The sequence below is a fragment of the Bactrocera latifrons genome, unplaced genomic scaffold, assembly GCF_001853355.1.
Source record: "Bactrocera latifrons isolate USDA-ARS-PBARC rearing strain unplaced genomic scaffold, ASM185335v1 scaffold_7, whole genome shotgun sequence".
Lineage (NCBI taxonomy): Eukaryota > Metazoa > Arthropoda > Insecta > Diptera > Tephritidae > Bactrocera > Bactrocera latifrons.
In genome coordinates, this window is record NW_017537378.1 from 553,007 (window position 1) to 576,748 (window position 23,742).

Genomic DNA, 23,742 nt, shown 5'->3' on the forward strand with positions numbered 1-23,742 from the left:
GTCCTAATGGAAAACGAAGCCTTTTCTGTTGACCAGCTCTGACCCTTTTTTTAATTGTTGGCTTCAATCTCATCAGTTTTTGACAGGAAAATGTAGTATCAATCGTTCGACCAGCAGCTTATAGTGGATGATTCCTTCCCAAACCAATTAAACATTCAGCATAACCTTTCGAGGCGTCAATACTGGCTTTGCGACCATTTGCTGAGCTTCACCACGCTTGGACCATGATCTTTTTCGCACATTATTATCGTATTTGAACCACTTTCCATCTCCTATTACCATTCGCTTCAGAAATTGTTCGAATTCATTTCGTTTCAGCAAAGAATCGCAGATGTTAATTCGGTTCATTAAATTTTTCACAGGCAATTCAGCCAGCCTTTTTTAAATGGTTCGAAACCCTTTGATGATGAATGTTAAGTTCCTTAGCGATATCATGGTCAAGCTTTTCCATAATTTCATCGACTTTTTTTGCTTGTTGATAAAATATTGCTTTTTGAAGTTGGAAGTAAAAGTTGAAGCAAAAATTTGGCTTGATGAGGAGTTTCCGGCCACCGCGCAAGGAATATCAAACATTAAGGCTTGGTATGTTTGTTAAGTTTAGATGTAGTGAAATGAGCACCCAAGACGGTGAACACAAGAGGTTGTTACCAACGAAAACATCAAAAAAGTCCACAATGTCGGATGACCGTAAAATAAAGTTGTTCGAGATGGCGGGCAATCTAAAGATATCAACTGGACGTCTACATCATATAATTCACAAATATCTGGGTATGAGAAGGCTCTGTGCAAAGTGGGTGCCGCTCGAGCTCACTTTTGACCAAATACAATGATGAGTTCTTGATTCGGTGCAGTTTTTGGAGATGTTCAAACGTAATAAACCCGTGCTGCTTATTTGATATGTGACACTGTTCGCTTCGAGCTCTAATCCACAGTCATCGTTGTGGACTGCACACGACGGGCCAAACATGAAAACTCGCAACATTCGGCTGGCAAGATTATGGTTTGAAGGACGAAATCGCTTAAAAATGGCCGAACCGTGTCACAAATGGGTGAAAATGATAGCAAAAATCCATGAATTGAGCTTCGAATTGCTTCCACATCCACCGTATTCTTTAGATTTGGCTCTCACCGACTATTTCCTGTTCTCAGGTCTCAAATAATGCTCTATGGGATGTAAATTTTCGTCAAATGAAGAGGTGATCTCCGAAAATGAGGCCTATTTCGAAGCAAAGAACCAATCGTACAGCAAAAATGGTATGGCTATAATCAGTGTATGCACTTTCAATGGAATTATGGTAGACCGGGGACTTTCCTACCACATATTGAAGGCAAAAAATTTACTGTGAAATTCAGACTTTATAAAAATATATATGTTAAGCTCTAATATTTTTTAGATTTTGAAACAAATTTTTTTAAAAAAGTAAACCCTTCAAATCAACGTTAGATTAAAGATCGCTAACATGTCATACACTTATCCTCGGTACGTTCACTTTCAGCATACAAGCACGCAACATCAAGCACTGTAAAGATAACCTCGCCACGACGCCATAACAGTAGCTTGTCAATGCGCAGATAAGTCGGACCTCCCAGTTGCAATGCATGTCGGCTCAAACACTTTAGGCTTAACTCTTTTGACATAAGCACATGCACATGAGCAGGCCCCAGACGCATACAGTACTACATGCATACATCCATACATAAAACGCTAACAGAGAAGCTGTAACGAAGAATGTGAAAAAGTTTGACTGAACTCTGAAATAACTCTCTACAAATTCCAGCTATGAAACTCAACCTGCGCAAATTCTTTTCTTCCCTCACGAGGCACACCGAGGCACTCCAGCTTAAAATGTTCGACTAGTATTTAACGCTGAAAAAAGACTAGCTCCAGCCATGGGTATAATTGTTAGAAAGTTGACTCTGTACACACACATAACTTCGAGCTCACATGTACACCGCAAGGTGATCGTATACTCGCACACATACTCACATACTTCGGATCAGCAGCTTCTACCGGCCGTACGCTCGCTCAGGCGGGGAATTGATCACCTTCGGCCGTGGAAGCCCACAGTTTTTGCACGCGTGCGCTCCGCACTCAACGCTCCACGCTCGTCGTCGTTCGAGTCTTGCTGTTGCACATGCGCGTTTGCTGCGCGCTGCCTGCAGCTTGGGGCTTCGCATTGACAACTGAGTCGGTACGTGGCAGCTAATTACGAGCGAGAATTTGATATTGTCCTATATTTTGCATAATTTCTTTGCATTTTTTTGCATTCTACTTTTGTATGATCATTTTTTTTTTTGCTGATGTGCTTCTGTTAAGTTGAGACTTTTCATGTCTTTTCAATTTTACACTTGAGCGCTGATGCACACGCCGCTGCAGCGTTGCCTTTCAGTAGGGGAAATATCTTGGCATTACACACGGCTATAAATACTCGCAAATACTCATAATGAGGCGCATGCGTGGCCCTTGTACTTACATACATACATACAAACAGTGTATGCAAGTAACGTGGATCCGTCAATCAATGCGCCAGTCAGCCGATACATTTGCGCATCGATTGCTGTTCACATCGCCACTAAGGAATAAGGCAATCGAAGACGCTTCGAAAAATAATATGCAATTGAAGACGAGCCCTTTGGAAAGTACGCGTATGCGTTTGCTTGCTGCTGGCATCGATACCCTGCCAACTTGTTTGGCTTCATGCTTCAGTGCAATATTCGGTTGCAGCAGCATTTGAGAGGTGTATCTTAAACTTTGCAAGAATCTTATGCGTAAATCTAGATATCAAGATGTAGTGAAAAGTAGGCAAGCTCATACCAATTTGATATCTGTAAGAAGAAGTCTTAAAAATAAAAATTTTTAACTGCAAATATTTGAAAAACTCTTGGCTTAAGTTGGTTTAATGAATTCGGGGTCAAAGTTGCATACATTTCATTTAGAATAGTCAAAATAAACAAAACTCGTAAATAAAAAAGACAAGTAACGTTTTACATAATTTTGAAACTGAATTTAGAAACTACCAAAAATCGAATCTTTCAGTGAAATCATTGCAATTTGTGTAGAAACGTTCATTACGCCAAACTCTGCCTACAAGTACGGCGTTGGTATATAAACTAAAGGTTAGATTAATCTGGCCAATGAGCCACGAGTGAACCAGTTTTGGTCCTTTGCGACAAGAGCTGGCATTCAGTTACTAGGTTCATGAGGAGCAGTCATCCTTTAGGAATGCGAATTTTAACAGACTCTATGGCCTCAATATGGATACCTCCTCCAGAGTATCATACCGTGGAGACCTCATAATCCATAAAATTTTTGGTTTTCATGAATTGTCGAATTTGAGAGAAATTTTCCAAAAACGATATTAGAACAATATCCTTTCACCTCTAATGCTTTGACAAATTCATGAATCAATTCTTTTTTCAGACTGCCAGACCATTGTAGGGTCTCTCAAGCAGAAGGGGTAGCTATTAAGATAGCAGCAGAGGTAATTCAATGAAATGCCGCCTTTTTTAGGAAGGCAGATCTCCTATAAATCATTATTAGCGAACTCAAAAGAAGTTAAGAACAAGTCTGGGTGGCTAGTCACAACGGAATCGGTGGAAAATGTAAAGTCGATGAACTCGTTAAAGAGGAAGACTAACCGAAACCCAATAGAATGGTAACGAGCAGATGTTCGTGTCATCAGGCATTCGATCGCTGGATCTACGGCCCTGGTCAACACCCAGCACTTGTGGGATTTCGAAACCTTTTGGTCCAGAATGAAAGCAAAAGGTCCATGGAACATGGAATTTGCTGGTTCTTTGTTGCCATACGAGGGTTATTTTAATTCGGCCTTAGGATTTCTAAGCTTTTCAACAGGTTATACTAGTGTGATCAAATTAAAAGCTGAACTTTGTCCATTTCATATCCTTTAAAGTAATCCCCTCCCGCTGCAATACACTTATGTCAACGATTTTTTTCCAGTCATCATAGCACAGGGAAGAAGAATCCTTTAATTCAGCTTTTATATCCCCAATTGAGTCAAAACGGTGTCCTCGCGCGGGTCATGTGAATTTGCTGAATAGCCAAAAGTTACACGAAAGTAAATCGGGCGAATGCGGCACAATATTAGTTGAAAATGTCGCGAAATGATCACGAATAACCAATGCAGTATGAGGTGGTGCATTATCGCATCGAAGAATTCACTTTTAGAGCCTCACATAGCATAGATGTCACTAACGCTAAGTTGGTAGTACTTTCAGAAAAAAATTTACCATTTCGAAAAACACGCGAAGTATGAATCAAAAATTCATCTTTCAATTTGATCACAGTCTTGACGAAATTTTACACACGTTCTTTTCCAGCTGCGATATCGCACAACTATATAATAGACATACAACCGCTTCTATGGACAAATTTTTCATTTGACGAGATAATATCTTCAAGAAATTTGGCATTGATTATTGTCTAAGGTAACAAACAGTATAATCTGTAAAGAAATTGTTTTGATCGGATTCTGCAAACTGAACGATCAAAAGTAAGATGAAGATCCCTTTATACCCTTTATTTTTATAAGAAGCGTAGCACCTGTGCAGGATATTGTAGTTTCTGTGCAGCCGAAGTTAATGTTTTTCCTTTTTATATCAAGCTTTTGGCGACATGAGAAGACATCTTTTTCTGCAACATCCAGGAGCCTTACATTTAAATATCCCGAAAATTAGTGTAACGCTCGCATACACATACTTACTCGTATATACCATACATACATATGCATTATACATATAAGTACATACAAGTGAACAGCTTTGTATTCAATGAGTTTTGCAGCAGCAGTTTTTGTTGTTGTTTTTATTGGAAACGCCTGTAGTGTGTGAGCTTGCGGTGTCCAATTCAATCTATACCGACAAATAACCGCAAAGCTTGCACGATCATCTCGATCGTCTGCTCTTGCATTGCCGTTCATATGTAGTATGTAAGTGTTGTTGTTGCCATTGTAGTTGCTGTTGCTGTTGCTGTACATTTTGCGGTCTGCCGTTGGTGGCAATGCTAATAGAGGCGATGGTGGCGAAGGAGCTGTTGGTGCTAGCGGTTAATGGTAACTACAACTACCATATAGTTGGAGATTTTACATGCAAACGCTACTTGTGCTAAACAAATGGCATATACACATGTGTGTATGTATGCGTGTATATATCGTTGACGCTGTTTGAAGGTGCGTTTTTAAGGTTTCATTCAAAATTTTGCATTTTGCAATCAAATATTGTATGTAGCAACCAATCACGCCTGGCTGAGCATATGCTCGTATTAGTGTTAAGCACATACACCAGCACACATATACATATATGTACATACAAACAAACACATTTGTGTGTGTGTTGTTTTATGCAAATTTATTGTAATAATTGCACGGGCGGTTGGCTTACGCTGGTGCATGCTCACCTCAATGCAATATGTACATATAGATGTGTATAAGAGACAGCATATACATATATGTACATACAAACAAACACATTTGTGTGTGTGTTGTTTTATGCAAATTTATTGTAATAATTGCACGGGCGGTTGGCTTACGCTGGTGCATGCTCACCTCAATGCAATATGTACATATGTATGTGCATATATTTGTATATATACATACATACATATTAGTATATTGAACATATTTAGCTAGTAAATTTTAGCACGTTAATTAAGCATTATTCTGATGCTGTAACTTTTTGGGTAAACCATTGTTTGCGGTGTTGTTGTTGCGGTCACATTTACATCCACAAACCAACATACATACATTCGTCACTGGTACATTAGTTGATTTATGCTCATAACTTAACACTAATTTTATAGAATAAATGCATAAATAAATGTATTTGTTTAGCTTTTCGCCCCCATTTGAGTGAGAATTTTGAAATCCATATTTCGTAATGCCCATTTTGCGGTGAATGCTAATGATGTATAATTAAATAATTTGCAGAATTACTATATTTGACTAATAGCAAATGCGCTTTCAATTGAAAATGTGTTGATTTGTGTAAAGTATATATTATTAATTTTACTGTTATGGCTAATAAATGAAAATGTTTGCTGCTGCAGCTACAATATTATGATGATTAATGTTGTTTTGATTGCTTTTATTATTGTGAAATGTGCTTGGGTTGAGTTTATTTCTAAATATGAATATTTAAAGTAATTTGATGATGAGTTTGATGAATTTGTGAGAATGCCCTGTTCTTTCAGTTTAAAAAAGCCAACAAATACCGATAAGACTTCTTAAAAAATTGAAAAATGTTAAATTGTGATATTTTTGTTACTAAATATTAGAATTTATATAGAATAGTTTTTCCTTCAAATATGGCACTTCTATCCTATAAACATCTCTCTATCACATGGAGAAACAAAAAATTAAAATTGAAATGTGTAATATTAAAAAAAAAAAAATCGAAATGGAAAAATGGTGAAAACATCAACCCTTTTTTTATAGTAGTCGCCATTTTATGAAAAATTGTTTTTTTCAGTTTTGCAACTTTCTGAAATAGCGACAGTGGAATACTATCTTAAAGGGTCATCCTCGCTTACTAGTCGGAAATTTTAACTAATAAATAACAATAAAAATATAAATGTATAGAATTTAAAGGATTGTGGTTGTTGTACTTATAGTGGCAGAATTCTGCAGAATTAACAGTTCTTGACCGGATCCGTTCCAGTTTCGTACATCCGACTGTCGTTGGAAGGGAGGTGTTGTGGTAGATTGTAACGTTGTGAGTAAGGCAGTCTGTTCTTTTCATTGCAACACGGCACTCCCCATCGTACCATCTGTAAGGAGCTTTAAATGTAGTCCGTCAAACAGTTTCCCGAGTTGCTGATGAGTGCTCCCACAGAACAGGACTGAAAGTCGAAAAGAAAATCGTTCGGCTGTCTCTTGGGATTGCAGCTTTCTCAACTTCGAACCTTCCTTGTGTTTATTGACGAGCGTTTTTTGTTGCACAAGAAGATTGTGATCCGAGTCAATGTTAGGACCTCGGGGGGTACTTTAGGGATGCTTCACCTTGGAGGCTAAATTTCCCGATTGTTGTGCCAAAGATATGTACCTTCTTTGCCCACCCTGGCGTTAAAGTCGCCAAGCATGCTTTTGATATCGTGGCAGGGGCTGCTATCATACGTGCGCTCCAAGCGCTCAAAGTAGGCATCTTTGGTCACATAGTTTATGAACTTCGCTTTAATTAAGGCTAAAAGTTCATCTACCGGGTTGAATGCCAGTACTAGACGATGGAATCTCTCTCTTACCACGAATGCCACAAATAATTTGCCCTCCTTTATATAGTCAATGTAGTAAATGCCACAAGGACCTACTCGTTTCAGTCCTTGTCCCGAGAGGTCGCACTTTTTAGACGGCGATAAAGTCATTTACTCTTACGAGGACGTCAACCAGATGGGCAGCGGCACCCACCCAATTAAGGGACCGGATATTCCATGTTCATACCCTTAAATCATTATCCTTTAAACGTTTGTGATGGTCGTCATCAAGCAGGAAGTCTCTTATCCGAGGTTGTGTTCTTCCATATAAAAAAAAATCGTTCCTGGCCACTCCAAAGTTAATGGCGCTAAGATAACTTTTCTCACTTGCGTGAACTTCTCCACTTGGCTCCTTGGCTCCATCCTCCTTTCTTACAAATAATATCATATATACATATGTATATATTTATATAAGAAGGTCGTGTGAAAATTTCAAATCTGTCGGTCCAGTCATTTAGAAAATTTTTTCTCACCGACTCTAAAAAGAATATTTCGAGACAAACGCTCTTAAATGTTGGGACCCGATTTCAGTAAGTTAAAAAGTCCTTATAAATATGTATGTACATGTACATATACAAGATGTGTTCAAAAAGTATCGCGAATTTTGTGTTTTTTCAAAAATTGTTTATTTATTCATGAATATCTATTTTGTCCCCTTCAAAGTAATCCCCATGAGATATTATACACTTATGCCAACGGTTTTTCCAATCTTCGAAGCACTTCAAAAAATAATTTTTTTTCTTCTTCAGCTCCTCCTTCGTTGCCGTCTTTATCTCGTCAAGAGAAGCGTAACGTCGTCCTTTCATGGGCCTCTTCAGTTTAGGGAACAAGAAAAAGTCACAGGGGGCCAGATCTGAGGAATACAGTGCCTGCGGCATCATTAGTGTGTTGTTTTTTGACCAAAACGTCGCGCACAAGCAACGATGTGTGAGCAGGGGCGTTATCGTGGCGCAAAAGCCAATTTTTGTCACATCTTCTCGGCCTTCTGAGAACATTTTGTACCAGCGATAAACGTTGCTTCGGTCCAAGGTAGCTTCTCCGTATGCCACAGTTAACATTCGGAATACATCCGCGCACTTAGTTTCGTTTTTCACACAAAATTTGATACAGGTTCTTTGATCCATTTTTTTGAATAGGTAAAAATCGAAGATCCAAAACACGTGCAAGCAAATGAACATTCAAAATGGCCGAGCTTGTCGGCRTAAGTGAGAGACATGAGTGCCAACATAACGCCACAAAAAATTCGAAATTCRAATATACGTAACCCGCGAAAATTCAAAATTCGCAATACTTTTTGAACACAGCTCGTATCTAAGAAAATAGTGGCTAGATCAACCTCAAAATTTCGGGGAATATTTAAAAATATATGCACATTCGATATGTACTTAAATAAAATAATATTTTTTGTAATTGACAACTGGTTATAACCCATTAAAACAACAATAAAGTACTGCACGTGTATGCAACTAACCAAAAGTAGAATATACATACTTCGGTGATGCTTTAAAGCCCTAAAAAGTGTGTTCAAACAATGAAACATTAAACTAATACAAACAAAAAAAATATGTGTCGAAATTTTTATAGTAACAAATTTTATTTTATTCTTACAAAAAATAATGTTAAATATATTCAATAAATATACATCTAAACCAAAATAGCTTATGTATATTATATACTATACTTGAACCATACAACATACAATAAATATACAAGAACAAGACTTACATTGCTATAGCGTCCATTAAATGGCACATCATTTGCTCTGAAGCAACGATCCACTTAAATCAAAGGCAGAATTCAACAATAGACTCACTTAATCTCTCAAACAATGACGCCGCATAAATCAATCCTCACTAGCAAACGTAATTAAACTGGTTGCTTTCATTATACCTTCTGAAAAATAACAACAAAACGAAAGTAGACAACCAAAAAAGTTACTAACGAAAAGCTAACTAACTGTCCATAACTCTATGTACATACATACATAACATTTATATAAGAAAGTAAATACGTGAGAATACCGTTATCGCATAAAAAAATGCACTAAGGCAATTAGCACACACGAACACAGAATCGATTCCACGAATAATTGGTCACCACCCACAATTCACGATGCGCACGCGTCGCTCTCGCGCACAGCTGCAGCTCTTGCGCTGCTCATCAAGCGCCAGCAACTCGCAGTTGCTGCTCTCCCGCGCTGAACTACATACATTCAAATCTCAGGCACCCGCTCTCAATTCAGCTGAATGGCCCAAGTTGACTCAGCGGCCGAGCTTGTCACCGGTGCCGGTCCAGTTGTGTTAGATGCGGCCACACGACGCACACAAACGCTATGATTCATCAGCGCTGACCAGTTCGACGACGATAGCACGTTTTATAGTTTAAGCTCAGCTGCGCGGCCACTTGTTGTTGCTGTTCCTTTGCCGACACTTGTAGACGTAGGTTAGTTATGTGAACAGCTGATTGGTATGCGCCAACGAAGGCGTCGCGCGGCTCGCATATGTACGTTCGGCTTTTGTGGGTGTTGGTGTTGTGAGTTGTTAGCGTTTTTGTTGTAGTTGTAGTTGCAGTTGACAATGTTTCGATTGTGCTCAAGTGCAAAGTATCCAGGTTTTTTTCACTTTAATTGCAATTTGTGCAGTTTTTTAATAAAATCTATACAAAATATTTTATAACTGTAAAGCTCAGCTATTCCAGCGAAAGTGTGATCAACCGAGGCAAAGAAAAGTCGGTGTCGTTATACCGGGAATATCAGGGTAAATATTAATTTAAATGATTTTGCAGTAATTATTTGACCCGCGCTCAGGGCTTGGTTCTGGGGGGTTTTTCAAATGCTTACATTGAAAAACACTGCAAAAATGCACTGAAACTTTTAATAGAAATGCTGATTGATTATACAAATATTATGCATTTGCATACGGGTGCTAATTGTGCTTATACCTTAGGTGGGGTAAACGATTAAGGTTTTCGCTTGCAATGCTTGGGTTTTCTACAGGCGCCTGCTTACCTTTTTAGTTTTATGCATGTATGTGAGTTGTATTTGAAGTATTCAATGTTTAAGTTAGAATTCTGAGGCCGATGACATCGGAATTTCAAATCCGGTGCACTGACTAAACAGTTTCTAATGTTTAAGCGGTGAATCATCTATGTAACCACTCCAGACACTTTCTTGAGAACAATTTAGGGAATTCCAAAGATGCGTGTTATAAATTATGTTCTTTGATAAAATTTATGTAATAATCATAACTTTAGAATATCATTATATTCCGCTTATATTTTTTATTGCTTGTTAAGGGATGACATATTGACATTTTTAAGTCAAAAGTCTGATTTTGTAAATTACCCAGAGCTTATAAAAGGGCATTTCTTTATTTTGTATAGGCAATTAAATTGGTGCTGATATCATAGTTAAAAAATTAATTGCTTCCACAACCATTATTTCGCAAATGGGGAATTTATTTCCACTCACAAACCTTCTATTTCAAGAAAGTATCACTTCTCTCTTGAAGACTAGTAAATGGTAAGCTAATCGATATATTTTTATTATTTTAAACTATGTACTTTTAAAATACATACATATGTATATACAGGAATATTCGAAATAATAATAACATAGAAATCCATGAAAAAAGATTTTGCTAAAGTATTTTACTTAACCGTTTTTTTATTAACTATTTGATTAGAGTAATAAATGCAAAAATTTGTACTTATTATATACATGTTTAATTCTGTGCGTTCTTTTTTGTGCTTTAACCCCTTTTGTATGTGCGTATGTAACTATGTTATAATAAGGCATTTGCACCAAGTTTGCTGCTTAAGTCTTTTGTTTCTAGCATTTGAATACTTAAAGTATAGCTCTGCTTTATATGTATAATATATACCGCAAAAACTGATCTAGAGAAAGGATATCTATCCCATGCAGATATAGCATTGAAAAGTGTCCAGCCTGAGACAATTAAGTTCATTTGTATCTGAAGACCAACTCGCTCTGTTATAATTCACAGACCTATTCCTACCCCATATTAAGCTCGCGCAGTTGCTTGTGTCATCTTATTATTAACTAGTCCAAGTTTTTTGGCCTAATTTCAGAAACAACTTGAGATTTATATGTTTTCATTCTGATACTGGAAGCGATAGATGCTTAGGACATTTTGTTTCCGGTTTCACTCCTGAATAAGCCCGAAACTAAGTCTCCTGGATTATTACTGTTTGCTCCATTACAAGGTTGAAGCTGTTGTTGTTGCTCCATTATTTTTTTGTGATGTTTTCAAAGATCGTCTGACTGCTCTAACAGAGGTTAAGATTCAAAACGTTGGTCGAAAATTATTTTGATAAGAGCACAATATTTACATTAGCTTAGCAGTTTCATTGCTCGTAAAGAACCATCCATTATTCACGCTAATGGTTTCCATCACTCCTCCTCACTCGGAGGATTTGTACTACATATTTGAGACAAGGTTTGCAAGTCTGAAAAAATGCATTTTTTGTGATTGTTTAAGAGACATTTCATTCAATAAATAAAAGAATATAATGTAAGTATTCAGAATTTAATGTAATAACTGGCGATCCTTGATACAATAGCTGAAGGGGGGAAAAAAGATGTCTTGCAGTAAAGAAGATTTTCTGCTTAAAATTAGACTTTATAGTATTTATTATCTTACTATTGATGAATACGGGTAATGAAGGAAAGACTAGACAAAAATTTATATATATAATATATGAAAAAATAAACCGTGAAATAACGTTTGCTGTCGTCAGCTACATGTTAAGCTTGCAAAAATGCAACTAAATAAATTTGATTGCATTAGAAATATGTTTAAGGTACCATTTACAGCTTTTGTCTTAACGACAGAAGTTTGGCTATATGGTGGAAGGGGCAGAAGTTTACACTCTTAGACTTAATAGCAAAAATATTATTTGACTGTTATTTAACCCTTTGTGACAGTATTATTTTAAATATGTTTGTCATGCTGGTCGGAATTAATTTTCGTTAAAAAAAACAGTAATACACAGTATGCAATATTGTGAAGGAAAAATATTATTTATTAATTCCTTTTGAAACTTAACATACATGTAATATAATAATATGTTTAAATTTATATAAAAATTATATTTTATAGTTATTCATCGTGGGTATCTTTGAAAGCAGCCTCCAAAATGAAGCCCTGGTTTTCGGGAACATGTGTCACAAAAATAATTAGTTTGGCGTCTACCGCCTAAAATTTTTCTGTTTGAACATACGGAACAATCTTTACTTTTTACATCTTCACGGTGTCGCAATATGTGGAATTTGTCATTTAGCCTTTCCTCAAAGGATGATGGTCTCCCCCATGTTTTAAAAATATTTCATTACGAAAATCACCTACAAGTTGTTACGGACAAACATAAAATGTGACATAGTGGTCTCGTTTTCTCTTGTTGCTGACTCCTTAAATAAGAAGTGTATATTGATTGCGCTTATGTTTAAAACCAAGAAAAACCTTTTTCTCCACTATTTACACGATTTTCTCATAAAACAATACGAACATGCATATTGATCAGCTTTACCGAAACATCCAATATTCAAATTGTAGTTTATGATAACTTTTGGTGTGCTAACATAAAAAAGCTTTGGTGACTGAGAGCAAACATACGGTCGGAAAGCGTTGAAAGGATATGTTCAAAAAACTGTGTCAAATCAACTCATATGTTTCATTACTAACTTCATGATGAAGCTCGGCAATTGGATGGAAATAATGCAAAGAAAATAATTCTTTAATGTTTCTCCCCGACACCCTGTCCTCTGGGTAGCCAAAAGACATCCGTTTGAAGGCGAAAGTTAAGGAACGTTTCATTACTCAAATAAAACCAAAACATCTCTTGTTTATGTCGAGCACGCATAAACAAATAGTGATAAGCAATTCCAATATATGGTGTGAAATAGAAATGGTATCACACATAACAAGTGTTATCTCCTACACGCTATTCTCTCGGGGCTGTTTGTAACGACAAACAATTGACTGTAGATAGTGTGTCTATCTTCAAATAACATAGCAGAGAGCAAATAAAAACTAGTACAATAAAGTAGTATAAATAGCACTAAATTATCAAAATGTATTTAGTCTTAGTTTTGTATTAATAAAGGAACTTGCCCTGATGGTGCAGAGTAGATAAAAAAAGTGACTGAATTGTGATTAACTCGAGCTAAAGTGAGAAGGCGAAAAATCTCCTCGACAGGATTGGGCGCTGTGTTTGGGATCCACACCGGATGAGAGACTTTTTTAACTCGGCTATAATCTCGTAAGCGGTGTCCCCAGCAATAAAGAAGAAGACAAATTTTGTTTAAAAATTCCAAATTGTTTGCTACGAAAATTTCACATAAATTCTTCACTAATTAGCTTTTCAATTAACCATTACTTTATACTTTAAAAAGGTATGTACGTAAGTATGTATATATGTGAATATATTTAAGTGTGAGCATTTAAAATATGAAAATTTTACATACTTGTTTATGCTGGAAAAGCCAACTCTTCCATTTGTTGGTCAACCAATTTTCAATTAAGTACGACATTTTCAATATTTAATAAGCGGTTTACAACAACAACAGCGCACATTAATAATACTGTAATGGATCATATCCGCTCAATTTGGCTGTTTTTGCACAACGCTACACACAAACAAAAGCAAATACACAATGCAATACACACACACAACAAAAACTCACGCACAGCGAAAAACCCGTTAAATTGCGCTGCACAAAGTGACATCGGCGCTTGGTGGCGCAAAGGAGATGTGTTAATTTTCGTTTTTTCTTTGTTTTTGTTATTGCAACAAATTAATTTGCGAATTAGCCAGAGTGAAAAATGGCACACAGAGCGCTAAATCAGCGCCAAGCCAACAAAGCGGAAAATGCAACAACACCCAACACACACACACACACACATGCGCAACTACGTGTGCATAAGTGACATAAACAGCGGGAATGCCAGCGGTGTTAAACCGGAAGTGTCACTAGGGGCGGAGAGGAGCGCGGAGGTGCAGCGAAACTGCAGTGGCAGCGCCGGGAAATATGTCAAAAACGTTAGCCGAAAACCGCTAATCAAGTTCACAGGTCACATACCCGAAATGCCGCAGGCCACAACCAACCAACCAACACACACACACACACACACCTCAACATGCATAAATACGCAAAGCACACAACACAAACACACACACACACTGCTGATTGGCCTTGTGTGGTAATTGAAATTTATACGGCTTTTTGTGTGTGTGTTTTGGTATGTGATTTGAAAGTTTCCCGTTAAAACGGCGGAAGCGTCACCACCATTTTGTCGTGTGTTTGTTGTATTTTTTATGCTTTGTTGTTATTCATTTAGCATTTGTTTAGACGTGTAATATTTAGTATAAGTAATGTGCTGTTATGCTTGTTGTTGTTGTATTTATAGACTTTTTACTGGTATTTAGCATGCCAACACGCGCCTGTTAGAAACCACTTCCCGTGAGTGCACCCAATCAATTTTTATTTTAACTAAATAATTTAGTTGAAAAATTGCAAAATTGGTTGTTGAAATTAAATTACATCGTTTTGTGTCTTGCAAAGCGGTAACTATCAGTAATATTAGTTTGTCAATAACGGTCATCGCTCTTACGAATATATTTACTCAATATTAATTTCTACGAAACTCTAAGAAGCTTAGCGCAGATCTTTTGCTTATTTACGAATCTAAATAAAGAAATTTATGTCGAAACTCTTCTAGCAACATGTTGCTATAGAGTATAATAGTTTTGTTCACCTAACGGTTGTACTTACAAGTATTACCTAAAACTAAGCGAGATAGACATAAGGATATATACATATATGTAAATGATCAGGGTGACGAGAAAAGTTGAATTCCGGGTGACTGTCTGACTGTTCGTCCATCCATCTGTCCATGCAAGCTGTAACTTGACAAAAATTGAGATATCTTGATGAAACTTGGAATGCACCGACTGACCGATTTCGACAAAATTTGGTACGCGGCATTCTTTTCATATTCCTATGTCATGTTGTGAAAAATGGGCGAAATCGGACTATAAACACGCCTACTTTACCTATAGCCCAATTTTGAATTTCACTTGATTCCTTCACTTTCCAGTACACAAATCAAGAAGCAATTAATAAAACGGGACTAAACTTTGCGCGAATAATACCTTTAGTGTATACCACCTTTTGATTGAAAATTGTTTAAATCCAACAAAAACTCTTCAGACCCCTAGCTACCGAATATTTGGACCCCAGTCCCCAAATTTGACTTTTGATCGAAAATATCGTAGAATGTCTGAGAATTATAATTGAAGTTTAGGTATAGTACTTCTTTGACAATGGTCTGTCTGGTCTATATTAAAAATGGATTGAATCGGACCAATACTTCTTTTAGTCTAATATAAAGATAAAGGAACTTCTGGTTGACTTTGTACCGCATATATCGGCTAATATGTGAGTTATCTCAATGAAAATGAGAGAGCGGGTTTTACTCATAACAGTGTCTGAATACATGATCTGACTCCAATGGAAGGATGAATCACGTGACATTTTTAATATTTAATAAGTGAAGACAAAACTTTTGTTCTCCTTTTTGAAAAGAATCCACTGTTCAATCTAAGATATGCTAAAATGATTGTGTTTAAAAGGGATTAGGTATATCTTTAAATACAATATGGGATAGATTTCAGATATCAACTTTGCCATACTTTCGAAAACACACACTGAAAAAAGATTGCATTGGACGTAGGAAAGCATCAATAATATTCACAAACTATATAGCCAAGAAAATTACAAATAATTTTTCAAAGAGGTGCACGTTTATGAATGCTTCTCTGCTTATGGATTTGTAACTTTCAGGCGCTTCACAGAAAACCTAAATACTGTGTGAGTAATAAATTTGTGTAAACAGTATTGACTGAAGTCAGTTGAAATGCTCTATGGCAAAAATAAAAATGATTGGATACTGCGGAACGGCAATGATCCGAAACTTACGAACAGAATCTGTGCTCAATGGACGCAAGAAAGCTATATGGTTACCTTAGATTGTCCAGCATAATCTTCAGATGGATATCAATCCAATAGAGAAGCTGGCTTTAAAGAAACCAAAACATCATGAAAATAGTTAAGTTAAGATTTCATTCGGCTACTCAAAAGAAAAAAATGGAAGAACTGTGGAATATGCGGAAAATTTATTTACGAGTTGTCATCAATAATATCAGGCTATAATATCCACCGTGACTGATTGCAGTAAGAATCAGTTAGCTATAACAAAACAATGTATCTCTATAATGAGAAAGAATAAACGCTACCTACACTTAGGGAAACTAAAACTTAACTTTTGTATACTAAATAATTGATCAGCGCGTAGAATTGATTTAGCCATGGCCATCTGTCTATCGGTCTGCATAAAGGCGAACTAGTCTTGTAATGTCGCTGTGAAGTTTTTTCCATGCCCTTTTCTCTCCAAAAAGCACTACTAAGCCAACGCTACAAGCTCCGATAAACTGTTCAGATCGGATAAAAATCAAGATAAGGACCTTCATAAAAAATATATTTTTTTTTCTTGTTAAGTGACTGATCAATCCGAATGATGGTTGTTTAATACACCTCATGTTTTTTTTTTTAACTTCATAAATTAAACTCTTCTTCTTCACATAAGCAACAAAGCAGCTTTCAATAAAAAGTTTGAATAATCCTCGTGCCAAGTAGCCGCTTCATAAACCACACTTTCTGTGTAGAAAAACGAAACGCTCTAAATCTGACAGAGAAAGGCACGCAACACACCTCAGCCAACGCAATTTGCATACGAAATTGCCCAGATGTGCGTACAATAAAGAATACTGCCTTTTTTCGTATAGGCAGGTGTGTCTTAGATATTGAATTTCGGCGTTAAGGTGTTCGAAAATCAACCAAGTATATTTAAGTGTTTTTGAATCGGCCTCCTTTAAGCTGATAAGTATGTAGTGAGCATAATTAGTTTTATTACACTTTCAACTTTCGGCTGACAGCTCGGCCGTCGGATTCGGGTGCAGGTGCTGCTGCAATTCTGCCCTTTTCCGACAGTCAGCGGTGCGACCAAAAAAGTTACACAACACATCAACACGATTGACAGTTTGACATGCGTCGGGCAATACATACATAGGTACAGCTACTTAGGTGAAGTTGCGCCGAAGCCAAATTATAAACACATTCTTGCAGAGGCTGCACTGACCGATGCGTGCTTTCAACAAATTAGATGAGCAACAACAAAAGCGAGGCGGTGAAGTGGTCGGGTGTTAAATATCAAACGCCAATATGTCACGTGACCGAAATTGCGTACATTGACCTCAAAATTGCAATAATAATCAGAGTTACGTAAAGATATATTAATTTTTCCAAATCGGTCAATATTTGTAAATAAATATATGTATGTCTAATGTATCTGCATAAGAACATTCGAACATTTTGTACCAAAAGCCGCTTGAAACAACCTAACCTGCTCGAAAGAGTTAATGCCTATAAGCTTAACTTTCTTTCCGCTTAAAAAGTTAGAGCGGCACATTAGGGCCGCATCGACTCTTAAAAGCTTGTCCAAGGCGCGACACGCATATACGAAAGACAGAACAGTAGAGACTGCACTCCATAGACTGGTATTTAATGGCGAAAGGACTGTAGAATATAAGAAATACGATTTTGGAGCATTCCTGCACATTTCTGGAGCATTCAACAACTTTTCTACGGATTCTATTCTGAAGAGTATCCATTCAATAGGTGTTCATCCTGCTATACAATGTTGGATCAGAAGCCTTTTGACTTCTAGAAGGATAAGAGCAGGAATGGGACGACGTTAGATTGACCAAAGAAGTCTGCAGAGGTACTCCACAAAGTGGAGTGCTATCTACGGTTCTATGGCAATTAGTGGTGAATAAACTGCTAAGAAACTTAGGTGGCATATGCGGACGACATTGCCAACTCAATAACTGATAGGTGTCTACAGACCATCACCGCTCTCAATACAGTCCAGAATTGGGCATCGCAAGCGGATGTGAGGACAAGACAAGAAAGCACAAAATTCTTCTGTGGAGGTTCCCTTCGATAAATGGGACATAACTCTCTCAAGGACCACACCAAGTACCTTAGGGCCGTCTTGGACAGCGAAATTCTGTAAAAGCACAAGAAGTACTAAATCTGCAACCCCAGACCTCTTCGCTGAAAACTGCGCAGCAAAATCGACGAGACGACTCTTGGCTCGATGGAGGGGATAGATTTGGTGCGTGGATATACTGTCCAGAGTTAAGCATAAGACAACTTTTTAGTTGCCGGATCACTACAGTATATTTCAAGCTGAGGTCCTTGCCATTGCCAAAGCCTCGGAGACACCCAAGCAGCAATCAAGGCAGGTAACCTTGTATCGCATATCGGCCAGAACTGTCTTGGGGAACAGAGCAGCAGTGGAAAGTGTTGCCAGAAGCAAGCAACTTCACTTCTAATGTGTACCAGGTCAGAAAGACATCGATTTTACCCTCCCTTACCCTTTGAGATTTAAACTTTTTGAACTGCACCACGGTGTACTCAAAATAATTTTAAGAAGCAATTGTGAATTTGTGTGTCACTAGAGTTAAATATATTAATTCGATGCATTGAATCAAAAGTATTTAGTAATTTGCCTAAGGACAACGCTCTCCATCAATTTTTTCGGCTATCCGTTCGTTGAGTTTTATTCAAGCGGTCATCTGTTTAACAACTAGTAAGTATATATCTCTAAAGTTATTTTCCCTGGATGATGAATATATTTTTCTAGGAAAACAGATACTACTTACTACACTACTGGTTTTTCAACAAATCTTGGCTTGCGCGTAAAGTTCTGCTTAATTGCACAGTTTGGGGCGCGTATTTTTATCAGCTCAGCTCAGCTAATTTGTAGTAAATTTAAATATAGCCACTCTGAGCTCATTTATGTCATACATACATACGTATGTACTACATATCCATATATATGTGGCTACCCTGACAACTGAGTGCGGATTAAGCGCATTTCGATAAGCCAATTTTTTATACTCTCGCAACAAAGTTGCTAAAGAGAGTATTATTGTTTTGTTCACATAACGATTGTTTGTAAGTCCTCAAACTAAAAGAGTCAGATATAGGGTTATATATACCAAAGTGATCAGGGTGACGAGTAGAGTTGAAATCCGGATGTCTGTCTGTCCGTCCGTCCGTCTGTCCGTCTGTCCGTCCGTCCGTGCAAGCTGTAACTTGAGTAAAAATTGAGATATCATGATGAAACTTGGTACACGTATTTCTTGGCTCCATAAGAAGGTTAAGTTCGAAGATGGAAAATCGGCCAACGCCACGCCCACATGGCGGAAAAAGAAAACCTATAAAATGTCATAACTAAGCCGTAAATAAATATATTAAAATGAAATTTGGCGCAAAGGATCGCACTAGGGAGGGGCATATTTGGACGTAATTTTTTTAGAAAAGTGGGCGTGGCCCCGGCCCCTACTAACTTTTTTGTACATATCTCGAAAACTACTATAGCTATGTCAACCAAACTGTAGAGAGTCGTTTCCTTTAGGCATTTCCATATACAGTTCAAAAATTGCAGAAGTCGGACAATAACCACGCCCACCTCCCATACAAAGGTTATGTTGAAAATCACTAAAAGTGCGTTAACCGACTAACATAAAACGTCAGAAACACTAAATTTTACGGGAGAAATGTCAGAAGGAAGCTGCATCCAGGTTTTTTTTTTTTTAATTTTAAAATGGGCGTGGCGTCGCCCACTTATGGACCAAAAACCATATCTCAGGMAGTACTCAACCGATTTCAATGAAATTCGGTATATAATATTTTCTTAACACCGTGATGACATGTACCAAATATGGGTGAAATCGGTTCACAACCACGCCTGAAATCTCGATTATCACTTTATCATGCGAGAGTATAAAATGTTCGGTGACACCCGAACTTAGCCCTTCCTTACTTTTTTTTTTTTTTTTTTTCATTCTTAAGGTTACTTTACAAGTTTACTTACATAATTGTGATAAGCTTTGTACTAAAGTATATGGCGTTGCTTAATTTAAATCTTGTGGTACATTTTCATCTTATCACACATGCGATATGATTTCAGTGGTTACTTCTGTTGTATTGTGATTAAGACTCTTACTATCAAGAAATATTTATGTGCAAGTCAGCGACTTAAAACACATTTAATTTAATCAGCTTTCTTAAAACCAAATTATAATAAATATTTAAAGCCCGACTGGAATGCCATAAAATATAATTTTTATCCATGAGTTCCACATACAAGAAACCAAAGACTCTATAATATTTTTAGCAAGAAACTAGCAAAGCATAGTGTGGTTTATATCCAATATAATGAATATCCAACCAACTAAAATACCATAAATGATAGTGAAAAAGAAAACTACACAAGGAATTCGAACAATTCGCTCTTATCCGTCAATATGAAATACGAAAACATGAAATGGACGTCGAAGATTTGGCTTTATGTAAAAATCCATTGTCTAATCGGAAAATTTCTTCAAAATTGTGTGAACATTATTCGAAATTATGATCGACTTCGGGTTCTATAAACTAAAACACACCCGAGGAAGACTTCCACATAAAACTTGATGTATGATTGCCACATGAGCTAACACAAAGGCTCATTGTTATAATTTCAATATACGAATTGCTGGTCAATCGCAACAAAACGAGCTATTTCTAAAGCGTGTGGTTATTGGTGATATCACTTGCGACAACGTCAACTGTGAATTATGTTCGATTGGGATAGTCGTTCACCTGGTACCGAGAGTTGAAAGTCAATTTATAGTCTGGATCTTGAAACAAATAGATTACTAACAACTTAATGCGAAAAATTCGCCTCAAGCAAGAAGCTTGTGAAAATCCACTGCCCCAGTTTTGGGCATTTTGAAATCACTTAATCAAGTTATCGAACAAAACGGTGCATATTTGACATAATACCATCATATAAAAATATTAAGATTTTGTTGGTAATTTTAAAATTCTTAATTTCTTTTTCAAATGTCGTCCCGCTTAAAGTAATTCCCCTTGACTCCAATACAACCGAAAAAGTTGTTAAAGCCAATTTCCAGAAGACGCGTAGCGTTTCACGTTTCAGTTGACTCAAAACAGTTTTCCTGAAACGGTTCTTTTTGTTTGCTGAATAGTCAGAGGACACACGGAGCTAAATCAGGCGAATACGATGGTTGCGGTACGATATTGGTTGAAAATTTTGCGATAAACTCACGAAGAATCAATGCAGTGCGAGTATTCGACGTTGCATTATCGTGTGGCAAAAACCAAGAGTTAGCGGCCCATAATTCCGGACTCTTTTTAAGAGCGGCCTGGCGCAAACGACGAGTTATACACTCGCGAATAGTACTCCTTTTTGACAGTTTGGCCGGACGGAAGGAATTCGGAGTGCACTACACCTCGATAATCGAAGAAACTGTCGATATAACATTGATTTTTAACCTGCTTTGACTGCTTTTTTTATTCTACGGCTCACCTTTCACCATAGATCCAAGACTCATCGTCAGTAATGGTACGTTTCACGTCATCCTGGTAGTCGGAAGGCATTGTTTCATAGACGCTAACGCGAAGCCGCTTTTCGAAAAAATTTGAGCCAACCGTTTTCTTAGCCCAAGATGATATTTCTGATTTTCGATATTCCAACGATACCAGTAAGATCTCTGACTGTTAGTCGTTGATTCTCAAGCACCAATTCCTGTATTTAATTGACGTGTTGATCATCAGTTGATGTTGATGGCCGTCCTAGACGTGGCTCGTCGTCAACGCATCTTCGACCCTCTGTGAACAATTTGTATCTATCATTTTGCTACTTTGCTGAACTTTTTATTCAAATCTCTGATGACACTTTTATACTCGTATCTAGGTCGATCTGCGTCGGGATAGTTTAAAGAACTCATCTTGAATTTTTGTACTAGAACTCATCATAGCATAGAACAGGTCTTAATAAAAAGTTAATAAGCACCTCCACGAATTCGCAGTTATTTTAAAATCGTAAAACTGAGAGAAAATGTTGATAACCCAAAATAAGAATACAAGCATTAAACGGAAGAAGCTCGACAAAACACCTGTCAAAGAGGTTAACACCAAATTATTATATGGTTGTTGGGAAATCCAACTTCAACCGGCGTAACTTATGTTAAGAAATATGTATCGGCCACTAGTATTTTGTCTGCAATTTATAAGAAATCAACATACGCGTATAAATATAAATGTGTCCGAATTCAAGCACAGTGGGTACTTTTCGAGTTATTAAAGTCAATTCCTAATTTCTGAGTGAGTTAGCAAAGTTCAGTTTAATGCTATTTCATTAAAAAAAAAATATTATTTTAAGCAAAATTATCTGATATTTGGTGGCAATATAAAATGTTTAGAATGATTTAATCAAAAATTTTGCTGAAAAATTTGTTAAAAATGAAAGTATAAAAAATTTATAAATTTGCATTGTTTAAACTGAAGAAAGTAGTCTAAAGTTGAAAAAATATTTTTAGCATAGTTGTCACCTATTAGAAATTTTTGATTTAATATATCGATCATAAAATGATTTATAGTAATTTATAAAATTTTTGTGAAAATCTTACAATTGAAAAAAATTGAATAGAGTTGCCACCTACAGCAATAAAATATTGAAATATGGATATTAAACTTAACAGGCTGAAGAAAGATTTGAATTGTTGAAAATTTTGTTATTATAAATTTACTTTGTTAACTTGAAAATAAATTTTTAGGACAGTAAAAAGTCAAGAGAGTAGAAGTAAAAATTTGGATGTAAAAAATGTTGTTAAAATTAAAAGTTTAAAAAAATTTTAAACTTTCATATTAAAGCCTATATTTTTAGGATAGTTGCCACCTGTTAGAGTTTTTTAATTCAATATATCAATCATATAAACAATTTATAATAATGTGAATAGTTTAATTTTGGCTGAAAATATAACAATTGAAATTTTTTTTACAGAGTTGCCACCCGCTGAAATAAAATATTGAAATATGGATATAAAACTAGACAAGTTTAAGAAAGACTTGTATTGCAAATATTTTGATGAGATTTTCATTATGTTTCAGCAGTAATTTCAGTTATTTCAAACAACAACAACAACAAAACTAAAATTTATTATAGAAAATAGTTGCTTTGGACAATATTTATATGATTTTTTAATTTTTAGTTAATTATATTATCTATGCGAAACGTATATTTTTTTTTACTACATCACAAATTGCTTTTGAACAACACACTGTGCCTAGCTGTTTGCTAAGGCACACACCCATATACAAACACTTGTGTGTGTGTATAGAGGAGTAAGCTGCTGAATTTGATGAGGTGATTCATTGCAAATTTGCCGGTAAGAGCGAGTCTCAAACGCATTCTCACCAGATTTCTTTTTATATACATATGTACATGTTTATGCATATATACATAAATGCTAGTATATTGTAC

At 36.5% G+C, this 23,742-nt stretch overlaps 1 protein-coding gene across 1 annotated transcript in view; it reads left to right on the forward strand.

The window, feature by feature from the left end:
* Window positions 1-13,392: 13,392 nt before the first annotated feature.
* Window positions 13,393-23,742, forward strand: part of LOC108975920 (protein CWC15 homolog) — a 40,273-nt gene continuing 29,923 nt past the window's right edge. The window contains exon 1 of the mRNA XM_018944759.1: window positions 13,393-13,676. The gene's annotated coding sequence lies outside the window, so the exon portion shown is untranslated. The remainder of the gene's footprint in view (window positions 13,677-23,742) is intronic.